The 13,282-nt window shown below is 54.5% G+C and overlaps 1 long non-coding RNA gene across 2 annotated transcripts; it reads right to left on the reverse strand.

Annotated features, from left to right (window-relative positions):
* Positions 1 to 1,395: 1,395 nt before the first annotated feature.
* LOC114671775 (uncharacterized) lies at positions 1,396 to 10,829 on the reverse strand. 2 transcript variants are annotated; one of them, XR_013403059.1, is made up of 4 exons: positions 10,139 to 10,829; positions 5,820 to 7,143; positions 5,172 to 5,319; positions 1,396 to 3,152 (listed from the first exon to the last, which is right to left on the reverse strand). It is a non-coding gene; the product is annotated as an uncharacterized LOC114671775 (long non-coding RNA). The 2 variants fall into 2 exon arrangements; XR_013403058.1 differs by lacking the exon at positions 10,139 to 10,829 and having other exon boundaries at positions 5,820 to 10,100.
* Between the last annotated feature and the right edge of the window lie 2,453 nt (positions 10,830 to 13,282).

Consider the following 13,282-nt stretch of genomic DNA (forward strand, 5'->3'; position numbering starts at 1 on the left):
TAACACAGTGAAACCCTGTCTCTACTAAAAATACAAAAAATTAGCTGGGCGTGGTGGCGAGTGCCTGTAGTCCCAGCTACTGGGGAGGCTGAGGCAGGAGAATGGTGTGAACCCAGGAGGCGGAGCTTGCAGTGACCCGAGATCGCGTCACTGAACTCCAGCCTGGGCGATGGAGCAAGACTCTGTCTCAAAAATAATAATAATGGTCGTCAGTAACACCAATAGCCCCACCTTTAGTGAGCACATCTGCACACTACAAGTTTCATTACCACTCCTTAGAGTTTCTTACCTCCACCTCGCGGGTTCAAGCGATTCTCCTGCCTCAGCCTCACAAGTAGCTGGGATTACAGGGATGCGCCACAATGCCTGGCTAATTTTTTTATTTTATTTTTTATTTTAGTAGAGAGGGGGTTTCACCATGTTGGTCAGGCTGGTCTCGAACTCTTGACCTCAGGTGATCTGCCCACCTTGGCCTCCCAAAGTGTTGGAATTACAGGCGTGAGCCACTGGCTCCTTAGAATTTCTTATAAGCAGCGACACTAGCAAAGGACAGTGCATTCCTCCTCCCTCTTCCCGAGGATGCCCCACTGTGTAACAGTCGTTTCCAGTAAACTCGCTTCTTTCACTGTGCTCCGTGACTTACCTTGAGTTCTTTCCTACACAAGATCCAAGAACTCTCTCTTGGGGTCTGGATTGGGAACCTCTTTTCCAGCCACAGGAGCACCCCCTGGGAAACCATAAGCACGTCTTGGGAAAGGCTATGGTTCCCACTAGGAAAGGGAGTGGAGGCTGGCACCATCCTTTCAGCTATCATGCTTAGAAAACCAGCATTATGAAGATATAAATCATGCTCAAGAGGCTACATTCAATTAGAGTGGACAGTTCAGTGAGTGTTGACAGCTATCCACAGCTGTGACACTGCCACCGTATTCACGGCCCAGAACATTTTCCTTTTTTTATTTTTATTTTTATTTTTTGAGACGGAGTCTCACTGTCGTACAGGCTGGAGTGCAGTGGCGCGATCTCAGCTCACTGCAAGTTCTGCCTCCCGGGTTCATGACATTCTCCTGCCTCAGCCTCCCAAGTAGCTGGGACTACAGGCTCCTGCCAACACACCTGGCTAATTTTGTTTTCATATTTTTAGTAGAGACGGGGTTTCACCATGTTAGCCAGGATGGTCTCAATCTCCTGACCTTGTGATCCGCCCGCTCAGCCTCCCAAAGTGCTGGGATTACAGGTGTGAGCCACCACGCCCGGCCTGGCCCAGAACATTTTCATCCTGTTTCTTGTGCCCCTTTGCAGTGAATTCTCCCCTGGAATTATTGGCAACCACAAACCTGCTCTTTTGTCATTATAGAAGGTCATAGAAACGGAATTATACAATTTGTACTCTTCTGTGTCTGTTTATTATTTATTTTTTTTTGTGGGGGGCGTTGCTCAGCATCATGTTTTTGAGATGAATCCATGTTGATGGATGTACCAGTCATTCTGTCTTTCTTGTTTTATGTTTATGTGGTCTTGCTGAATAGTACTGTAGGGATGTACCACAGTTGTTTTTTTGTTTTTTGAGTTTTTTTTTTTTTAGTCAAGATCTTGCTGTGTTGCCCAGTTTTGACTGCAGTGGCACACAGCGTCCAGGCTCAAGTGATCCTCCCACCTCAGCCCCTCAAGTAGCTGGGACTACAGGTGCGTGCCACCATGCCTGGCTAATTTTTGTGTGTGCATAGAGATTATGTTGTCAGGACTGGTCTCAAACTCCTGGACTCAAGCAGTCCTCCTGCCTCGGCCTCCCAACGTGCTGGGGTTACAGGCGTCAGCCACTGCGCCCAGTGCACTCACTCTAGTGCTGTTTTGTTAAACCAGGGGCCTGGTAAGCAGGGGCTCCTCTAACACTCCCATGGGCCCATGCGCCAACCACATTGTGGCCTGCCTGATGCTGCCTTTGTTTATCCATTCATCTGTTTGTGCACACTTGGCTTGCTTCCGGTTTTTGATGTTTGGGAGTAAAGCTGCCATGAAGATTCATGTTCAACTCTTTGTGTGGACATACGCTTTCATTTGTCTTGGGTAAAACATAAGCGCGGAATTGCTGGGCCATTCTTAATTTTAGAAGAAGCCGCCAAACTGGTGTTTCACAGCAGCTCCACCATCTTGCACTCCCAATGGCAGCGTGCAAGAGCCTCGGCTGCCCCACTCCTCACCAGCACGTGACGTTGCTGCACCAGGCTGTCATTTTCACTGTCCCGGGGGGCCCAAGTGGCTTATGATTGTGGGTTTCATTTGTATTTCCCTGACGATTAATAAAGTGGAACGCTTTTCGCATGCTGATTTTGGCCTTCTGTATACAGTATCTTCCTTTGTGAGGTGTCTGATGGATTCTTTTGCCAGTTTGCTTTTGTTGGGTTGTTTATCAGGATCATGTTTTTAATGGCAAATGTCAAAGCCAGCCCATATGTGTTCCTGTGACCCACCTGTCATGTTTATGCATGCACTGAAGCGCATGTGCGTGCACATACATGTCAATTCTCTCTCTTTTAAAAATTTTTTTTATTTTTTTGAAGACAGGGTCTTGCTCTGTCACCCAATCTAGAGTGCAGTGGCTCATTCTCAGCTCACTGCAACCTCCACCTCCCGGGTTCAAGGGATTCTCCTGCCTCCGCCTCTGAGTAGCTGGGATTACAGGCATGCACCCATCACATCCGACTAATTTTTTATTTGTGGTAGAGACGGGGTTTCACCACGTTGGCCGGGCTGGTCTCAAACTCCTGACCTCAAGTCATCTGCCCACCTCGGCCTCCCAAAGTGCTGGGATTATAGCCATGAGCCACTGCATCCAGCCCAATTCTCTTTAATAACGTCAGGTCGGAGGACAATAGGACACTGACTTCCATTTCACCTGCATTTCAACTGTCCCATGAAAGCTCCAAATGCCTGGGTGCCATTTACAGTGCTTTCACCTGCCTCATCCCATTAATCCAAACATCAATGCTGTGAAGGGTGAGATGGCAAATGAGCAAACTGAGGCCCAAGGGGAAGAAGTGACTTGCTAAAGACCACACAGCTTGAGAGGCGGATTGGACTCGAACCCAGGTTTGTCCGACTCTGAATCCAGTGCCATTTGCTCACTGCCCAACAGCAGCCTGGGATCAGAACTACAATAAAATGAATTTTTGAGAGTAGAGCAACAGCAGCAGAATCCCCACACTGTGACTACACCGAGTGCCTGGCTCTGAGGTCCTCTTCCAGACCCTGTGTCTCGATACCCAGGGACAAAGCCAGTCCTGCAAGAGCCCTCCCTTTCGTGGTGGGGGACCCTGGAACCAGGCAACCCAGGTCACAAAGTCTGTAGAAGCCTGAGTGTCTAAGCCTTAGAGCCCCAATCCCCACGAGACCTTTGCTGGGGTCTCACCATCAGGGCTCTTGAAATTCAAAGCCACACCCTCTCAGCATCTGCCAAGATGTCCGGGCGGAAAGGGTACCCTTTCTGCCACTTCGCCCCTGTGGTCTGTCTATCTGCCCCCAAACCAGCCAGTTGGTGTCACCATGACTCTGCTGCAGGACCGTTCCAGCCCTCCCGAGCCCTCTGCCCTTCCTCCTGGGCCACAGCCCACAGGCCCCTGGTTTTGGGGGTGCACGCTCTCCCAGCTCCCAGCATCTCCCCTTTCCTCCCCAAGTCTCAAGGCTCCCTGCCCCGACTCAGGATGGAGGCCCTGGACCCACAGCCAGAGAGAGCCAGGTGGGGCAGCCTGCACAGGAGGTCCGGGAACTTTCCCACTCTGGGCTCCAGAAACCAAGGCCTCGCCCAAGGAAACAGAAAGGACTGGGGGCACGGTTCACATGTTCATGAAGATAAGTGTTCCCACAACACACCCCATAGGAACCGTGGAGCTGGTCTTTGCACCCCTGAGGTCCTGCTCCACCCCTGAAGCCACGGTCGAGGGCAGGGAGCTGAGGGGCTATGCCTGGGGCCTTGTGCTGCTGAGAGCTCCACTGGTGACACAGGGGCTCAGCACCCCTGGTGGAGCAGGCAGGGTCCCAGCAGAGAAAGGAACCTGCAGGATAGGGGTGTGGTGTGTGTGTGTGTGTGTGGTGTGTGTGTGCACATGTTTACACGTGGATATGCATGTACGTGTGTTGTATAGCCAATTCCTTGCAATAAATCTCTCTCTTTATGAGACACATAAGAGATATTACATATACCTGGAGGGGACGAGACAGAGAAAGGAAGGGAGGGAGGGAGGGAGAGATTTATTGTTAAAAATTGGCTCAGACAAGGTGGGGGCTGGCTGAGCAAGGCGGAAATCCATAGCGCAGGCGGCACCTGGGCCTCTCGGGCAGCAGGTGATGCTATAGTCCACGGGCAAAATCTCTTTGTCCTCAGGGAAACCCCAGCTCTGCTTGTAAGGTATGTCACTGGTTGCACAAGGCTTCCCACCCGCATCCCCGCCACATGATTGAGAGTAATGGCCTTTCACTCCAGTCAGCTGACTGCAGATGTGATACACCGACAGAACACCTTCACAGCAACCCCTAAATGACTATTTGGTTGACCCAAGAAACTAACTATCATGCCTAGGGGCTGAGAGCTGCTGGAGTCCTGGCAGGGAGGGGTGAGGACCGGTGCTGCCGCCCTGGTGACCGGCGTTTCCAGGCTCCACCAGCCTCACCCACCATTTCCTGAGTTGGTCCCTCATCTCCTTGGCTTCCTGGGGCTGCTGAGGTGGGGTCTGGGACTGCTGAGGTGGGGTCCGGGACTGCTGAGCAGGGCTACCTGGTCCTCAGGGCTTCACCTGGAAGGCCTGCCCCTAAGGCCCGGGACTGCGGCGTCCTCAGGGCCCATTCCACCGCCTCTGATGGAGCCTGGGGCTGAGCAGATGGGTGCTCAGAACTCCCTCTACCTGACACTGCTCATGCGCAGTGGCCGTCAGGGCTACCTGGACACAGCCTGGCTGCTGCCTCCACAGACCGCTCATGCCCAGACATGAGGGAGAGCCGGCTGTAGCTCTTCAGCCTCGAGCTCTGCCTCCAGCACTTCAAGGGAAAGGAACAGGCCCAGAGACTAGGACATGGGCTTGGCACACGGCTTGAAGTCCTTTCCATCCTACCAGATGCCCTGAAGATAAGGCCCAGCCCAGAACTCTGTGTCTCTGTGACAAAATGCATCTGCTCACCTAATCTGAGCTGCTGATCTCAGATCTCTGCAGGGTTGTCACGTGTCAGGGGAGGAGAACGCAGGTGTGCTGGATCCAGCTCGCCGGCTCCTGGACAGATGGTGCACGTTTCTTCTCAATCTCGTGTTCAGCCATGTCATGTTGGCAGCTTGAAATCAGCCATGAGAATATTTACACCACAGATGTTGACAAACGCTTCACATTAGCTCCCCTCAGTCCCCTGCAGAGAGCTGCTTGTTAAACATTTACCAGCACACCACAGGAGTAGTCCCAGAGGAGAAGGCTGGGATGGGGAGGAAGGAGGTTCAGGTATCTATTACTAAGTAGCAGCCCACCTCAAAACTTAGTGGCTTAGCCAGGAGCGGTGGCTCATGCCTATAACCCCAGCACTTTGGGAGGCTGAGGCGGGTGGATGGCCTGAGGTCAGGAGTTCAAGACCAGCCTGGCCAAATGGTGAAACCCCGTCTCTACTAAAAATACAAAAATTAGCCGGGCATGGTGGTGGGTGCCTGTAATCCCAGCTACTCAGGAGGCTGAGGCAAGAGAAGGGCTTGAACCCAGAAGGCAGAGGTTGCAGTGAGCCGAGATTGTGCCGCTGCATTCCAGCCTGGGCGGCAGAGTGAGACTCAAAAAAAAAAACCTCAGTACCTTAAGATGAGGGTGATTGATTCCTCCTCACGAGTCTGCGTGTCACTGGGTGGTTCTTCTGCTCCATGTGGTATTGAGGAAGGTCACTCTTGCAGCTGTGTGTGTGGCTTTTCCCTCCCGTAGGATGGCCTGACCTCCCCACAACGGGGCAGCTTCCCAGAGACCAGGAAGCTGCCAGGCTCCCCTACACTCTATCTGCCAAACGGGTCTCAAGGCCTGTCCAGATTTGGTGAGGGGGGACTACAGAAGATCATCAATAGCAGAGGATTCACTGGGGGCCATCAAGGCAACAGTCTTCCAGCTGGGTGGGGTGGCTCATCCCTGGAATCCCAGGATTTAAGGAGGCCAAGATTGGGGGACCACTGGAGGCCAGGAGTTTGAGACCAGCCTGGGTGGGGAACATAGCGATGACAGCCAGTCTCTACAAAAATTTAAAAAATTAGCCAAGCATGGTGGAGCACGCCTACAGTCCCAGCTACTTGGGAGGTGGGAGGATTGCTTGAGCCCAGGAAGTTGGGGCTGTAAGTGCACTCCAGCTTGAGTGACAGAGTGAAACCCTGTCCCCCAACCCGCCCGCCCCCGCCCCCCAAAAAATAGGCCTTGCAGTGTGGCCTGGTGAGCTTGGCCTCCTTGAATATGTCCTATATAAAGGTGTGCATTGAGCTCCCTGCTTGGGGCAAGGCACAAGCCCCTCGCCCACCCACGTGGTCTAACTGGACGCTCACAGCAGCCTCGAGAGGCGGTCCTGCCAGCTCCAGTTTGCAGGTAGAGCAGCTGAGGAAAGCCTGAGACACTGGCCCTGGTCTCCCGGCTTCTCAGTGGCCACCCGTTGTCCTGGAAGGTTGAGAATTCCTGCTCTGGCTGCCCCTTCGCTGGGACACAGCGTCTCTAAAAGGGGAGACAGCCATATTGAGGTCCTCCCTGCATTGTGAGAAGAGGAAACTCTCACTGAATAAAAGTGAGAGTTTTTATCTGCCTCCCCGACATTCACATTGTTTTCCTTCCTCTTAGGAGGTCTGGCCTCCAGCTCTTATCTCCCACCCCTCACATGCACAGAGTCACAGGGTGAGGGCTGAGCTGTGACTCCAGTGAGGCCAAGATGTCAGCCTAGGGTTGAGGACCCTGGCTGGGCAGGTCCTGCTGGGAGCTGAGGCTGCAAGACCCCGGCTTGGCTATACCCCGAGAAGCAGGCACTGCGCTGACGTGGACGAACTGTGCCGTGTGGAACCCACTTGCCCCACCTAGATCTCAGCGTCTCAGCCACCAAGTGAGAAAGCAGAACAGACGAGTCTCTGACGGCCATCTCATCTCCACGCCAGGTGTTCTAGAAAGAGTCCAGAGACCCACGTGTCCATCCACACTTGTCCACGTCTTGGTTCCTGGAGTGTCTGTCAGGGATGTTCCCCCTGACCCTGGATATTCCTTCTCCGTGAAAGTACGGTCACGTATGGTGCAAGTATGGGTATGTGTGATGAAAGGGACGCCGCTGGGCAGCTGCCTGTGCAGGCACCGGGGACAGGAAGGTGGATAGGGCGTAATTTGTGGGGAAAAAAGCATGTAAACATGTATTACAACATAAGAGAGTACGTGTAGTGGGAGTGTAAATTTGTACACTCCACTTTTCTAGAAAAGTCATTTGGCAATACAGATCAGGAACTTCCCAGGTGTTCCCAAATACGTTTGGAAACAATTATCCCATTTCTGGGAATCCAATTTAAGAGAGTAACCAGAACAGGGGAGAACAAGAGGCTTGTTGCAGGATTAGTTAGAACTTGAAAATAATCTAAATGCCCAACAACAGAGAGAATCAGTTACTTGGATTATGTCACAGACAGTTAATATTTCACAGCTGTTAAAAATAGCTGCTACAAAGAATTTTCAGAAAATGCTTTTTGAAATAACGTTAACTGAAAAATGCAAAACAGAATTAAGGAGATGGAGCTCCACTTGGGAAAACATAAGATAATTCAGACAGAAGGAATTTACCAGAACACCATCAGTGATCACATATGGGTAATAAATGACTTTAACGGTGATTTTAAAATTATTTTCTTTATTTCTCAATCATCTTTAAAAGCCCAGTGCAAAATAAATTTGCTGGCCAGGTGCAGTGGCTCATGCCTGTAATCCCAGCACTTTGGGAGGTCGAGGCAGGCAGATCACCTGAGGTCAGGAGTTTGAGACCAGCCTGGCCAACATGGTAAAACCTTGTCTCTACTAAAAATACAAAAATTAGTCAGGTGTGATGGCACATGCCTTTAGTCCCAACTACTTGGGAGGCTAAGCAGGAGAATTGCTTGAACCCGGGAGGTGGAGGTTGTAGCGAGCCAAGATTGCACCACTACACTCCAGCCTGAGTGGCAGAGTGAGACTATCTCAAAAAAAATTTCCTTCATGAAGTCTTTTACAGTTCCTCTAGGCAGAAATGATTTGTCACTCTTTGATGCCTGGGACATTTGTGTCTCTCTTGTGGCATCTACCCTCTGTGCTGTGCTCATATGTCTGTGTCTTCACCCAGGCTGAACCCCTTAGTGATATGACTGTGCACATGTCTGGTCCTAGTGTTTAACTCCAGGCCTGCCCACACTGTGCACCTATTGGCCATCTAGATGCACTTGGGTTCTGGCTGGCTCCTACACCCGTGCTTCTCTTTTGCTTTTGAAGACTCCTTTTAATGTTAATATTTTTTCATGGTAGCTCTACCATCTATCAGTGGAAAATACTCAATGACAAAAGACACCTTGTCTTTGCCCCATGAATTCAACAGGGCTTCTTTTTTTGAGAAGGAGTGTCACTCTGTCTCCCAGGCTGGAGTGCAGTGGCACAATCTCAGCTCACTGCAACCTCCGCCTCCCTGGTTCAAGCGATTCTCGTGCCTCAGCCTCCCGAGTAGCTGGGATTATAGGCATACACCACCATGCCTGGGTAATTTTTGTGTTTTTAGTAGAGATAGGGTTTTACCATGTTGGCCAGGCTGTTCTCGAACTCCTAACATCAGGTGATCCACCCACCTCGGCCTCCCAAAGTGCTGGGATTACAAGGGTGAGCCACCATGCCTGGCTTCAACAGGACTTCTTATGGACTAGTTTTTCTCCAGTTATGACTCAAATTTTCTTGCTTTATTACATGTCTAATAATTTTTTATTGGATGCTGGACATTATGATATGACATTGTTGGGTATCTAGATTTTGTTGTTTTCTTTCAAAGATTAGTGAATTTTGTTTTGGCAACTAAATTGTTGGTAGATGTGTTGTCCTCTCAAGGCTTGTTTGTGGGCTTGTTAGGACAACTCTAGACCAGCCCTTCCCCCAGGGTTAGCGTAGGACACCTAAGGCATGTGCTTTTCAAAAGGACGGAAATCAGGGCAGTGGTTACCGGGGCCTGGAGTGGAGGGAGGAAAGGATGACCAAAGGGCACAGGGAACATTTGGGCAGTAGAAATGCTTTCTGTCTTGCCTGTGGTGGTGATTACATGACTGTATGCATGTGTCATAGAGTTGTACACCTAAAAATGGAGAATTTCACTGTATGTAAATGGTACCTGAATAAATCTAACTTTTTTAAAAAGGGTGGTTTTTCTGAGGTCTCAGCTGAATGCCTGGCATGTTTGGTGTGGTCTCTTCACTCTGGCTGCCCAGAACTCCAAGGTCTCTGTGCCCGTGTATCCTCCGTCACCCCCTTCAGCTCCCAGCTCCCAGCAGCTCTCATCTGCCAGACTTTGCAGTCTCATCCTGTGCACTGCAGTTTAGTATTCACTCAAACACTCAACAGAGCTCCTCTGCAAATGTCTGAAAGTTCCTTCCCTGCTCAACCCTCTCCTCTCTGGAACCCCACACGTTCCAGCCACCTCGGTGGCCCTAAACTCCAGTCTCTGCCTGCTCTGGCCCATGCCGCCACCACTCTCCGAGCTCTACTTCCCTGTGCTGTGATCAGAAAACGCCCCAACGACCTCTGGGCAGAGAGCCAGGGTGAAGCTGGAACTCCCTCATGTGTGTCCTCTACAGTCACAGCCTGCCATGGCACCTATGCTTAAAAACAGTTGCTTCATATAATTTGTCTAGTTTTCTAGTTGTTTATGGCAGAAAGGTAAGTCTGCTGTCACTGTCTTATGGTTGGACCCAGTAGTCCCAGCAGAGCTGTGGGAATTTAAAGTTGGTTTTACTCCTCCCATAAGCTCTATGCTCATCTCCATAAGCTCTATGCTCAGGCGGCTTGAGCGATCCCCAGAGTATCCATCCCATGCTCAGAGTACCTGCTTTGGACTCTGTGCACCCCTGACTCCTAAAACATTGACACCCACCCTCCCTCCTCCTACTCACCCTGCAGCTTCCACTTGGACTCCCAGGAAGTCTTCCCTGGCCCTTATCCTGGGCCCAGGTGGGTCTGTGTGTGCTCATGGCTCCCAGGCATCCACGTAACCACTTATCTGTGTGTCTCTCCGGAGCCCAAGGACTCAGTGTGGGGCAGAGAGCCTGCCCCTACTACATCCTATTCCTTCGCCTTGGGCCTGGAGCACTTCCATGAACACGTGTTGAACACAGAAAGAAATAAAGTAGCACCTGTGCACACACATGCACCCATATACACGCCTGTCCACCTGACCCGGCCATACACAAGGCTGTCCATCTGACCCGCCCACGTGCACGCCTGCCCACCTGACCCGCCCACACGCACGCCTGTCCAACTGACCCGCCCACACGCACGCCTGTCCAACTGACCCGCCCACGTGCACTCCTGTCCACCTGACTCGCTCATACGCACGCCTGTCCACCTGCCTGCCCACGTGCACTCCTGTCCACCTGACTCGCCCATACGCACGCCTGTCCACCTGACCCGGCCATACACAAGCCTGTCCGCCTGACCTGCCCCTGCGCACACCTGTCCGCCTGACCCACCCACACGCACGCCTGTCTGCCTGACTCTCCCATAGGCACACCCATACCCACGCCTGCCCACCTGACCCGCCCACGTGCACGCCTGTCCACCTGACTCGCCCATACGCACGCAGTCCACCTGACCCGCCCACGTGCACTCCTGTCCACCTGACCCGCCCATACTCACGCCTGTCCACCTGACCCGCCCACGTGCACGCCTGTCCACCTGACCCGCCCATACTCACAACTGCCCACCTGACCCGCCCACGTGCACGCCTGTCCACATGACCCGCCCATACGCACGCCTGCCCACCTGACCCGCCCACGTGCACGCCTGTCCACCTGACCCGCCCATACGCACGCCTGCCCACCTGACCCGCCCACACGCACTCCTGTCCACCTGACCCGCCCACATGCACGCCTGTCGACCTGACTCGCTCATACGCACACCTGTCCACCTGACCTGCCCACGTGCACTCCTGTCCACCTGACTCGCCCATACGCACGCCTGTCCACCTGACCCGGCCATACACAAGCCTGTCCACCTGACCTGCTCATACACACGCCTGTCCACCCGACCGGTCCGTACGCACGCCTGTCCACCTGACTCTCCCATAGGCACACCCATACACACGCCTGCCCACCTGACCCGCCCGTACGCACGCCTGTCCGCCTGACCCGCCCTGCGCATGCCTGTCCGCCTGACCCGCCTGTAAGCACGCCGGTCCGCCTGACCCACCCACATGCATGCCTGTCTGCCTGACTCTCCCATTGGCACACCCATACGCACGCCTGCCCACCTGACCCGCCCACACGCACGCATGCCCACCTGACCCGCCCACGTGCACGCCTGTCCACCTGACCCACCCTCGTGCACGCCTGTCCACCTGACCCGCCCACGTGCACTCCAGTACACCTGACCCGCCCATACGCATGCCTGTCCACCTGACCCGCCCACAGGCACGCCTGTCCACCTGACCCGCCCACAGGCACGCCTGTCCACCTGACCCGCCCACATGCACGCCTGTCCACCTGACCTGCCCACGTGCACTCCTGTCCACCTGACTCGCCCATATGCACGCCTGTCCACCTGACCGGCCATCCACAAGCCTGTCCACCTGACCTGCTCGTACACACGCCTGTCCACCTGACCGGTCCGTACGCACGCCTGTCCACCTGACTCTCCCATAGGCACACCCATACACACGCCTGCCCACCTGACCCGCCCGTAAGCACGCATGTCCGCCTGACCCACCCACATGCATGCCTGTCTGCCTGATTCTCCCACAGGCACACCCATACGCACGCCTGCCCACCTGACCCGCCCATATGCACGCCTGTCCACCTGACCCGCCCACGTGCACGCCTGTCCACCTGACCCGCCCATACTCACGCCTGTCCACCTGACCCGCCCACGTGCACCCCTGTCCACATGACCCGCCCATACGCACGCCTGCCCACCTGACCCGCCCACGTGCACTCCTGTCCACCTGACTCGCTCATACGCACGCCTGTCCACCTGACCTGCCCACATGCACTCCTGTCCACCTGACCCGCCCACGTGCACTCCTGTCCACCTGACTCGCCCATACCTACGCCTGTCCACCTGACCCGGCCATACACAAGCCTGTCCACCTGACCTGCTCCTACACACGCCTGTACACCCGACCGGTCCGTACGCATGCCTGTCCACCTGACTCTCCCATAGGCACACCCATACACAGGCCTGCCCACCTGACCCGCCCGTAAGCACTCCTGTCCGCCTGACCCGCCCCTGCGCACGCCTGTCCGCCTGATCCACCCACAAGCACGCCTGTCTGCCTGACTCTCCCATAGGCACACCCATATGCACTCCTGTCCACCTGACCCACCCATACGCAGGCCTGCCCACCTGACCCGCCCACAGGCACGCCTGTCCACCTGACCCGCCCATACGCACGCCTGTCCACCTGACCCACCCATACTCACGTCTGTCCACCTGACCCGCCCACGTGCACGCCTGTCCACCTGACCTGCCCATACTCACGCCTGTCCACCTGACCCGCCCACGTGCACGCCTGTCCACATTACCCGCCCTTACGCACGCCTGCCCACCTGACCCGCCCACGTGCACGCCTGTCCACCTGACCTGCCCACGTGCACTCCTGTCCACCTGACTCGCCCATATGCACGCCTGTCCACCTGACCGGCCATCCACAAGCCTGTCCACCTGACCTGCTCGTACACACGCCTGTCCACCTGACCGGTCCGTACGCACGCCTGTCCACCTGACTCTCCCATATGCACACCCATACACACGCCTGCCTACCTGACCCACCCGTACACACGCCTGTCCGCCTGACCCGCCCCTGCGCATGCCTGTCCGCCTGACCCACCCACACGCACGCCTGTCTGCCTGACTCTCCCATAGGCACACCCATATGCCCGCCTGTCCACCTGACCCGCCCATGTGCACTCCTGTCCACCTGACTCGCTCATACGCATGCCTGTCCACCTGATAGGCCCACGTGAACTCCTGTCCACCTGACTCGCCCACACGCACGCCTGCCCACCTGACCCGCCCACACGCACGCCTGCCCACCTGACCCG

This window comes from Macaca mulatta, chromosome 13 (genome assembly GCF_049350105.2).
Source record: "Macaca mulatta isolate MMU2019108-1 chromosome 13, T2T-MMU8v2.0, whole genome shotgun sequence".
Taxonomy (NCBI): Eukaryota; Metazoa; Chordata; class Mammalia; order Primates; family Cercopithecidae; genus Macaca; species Macaca mulatta.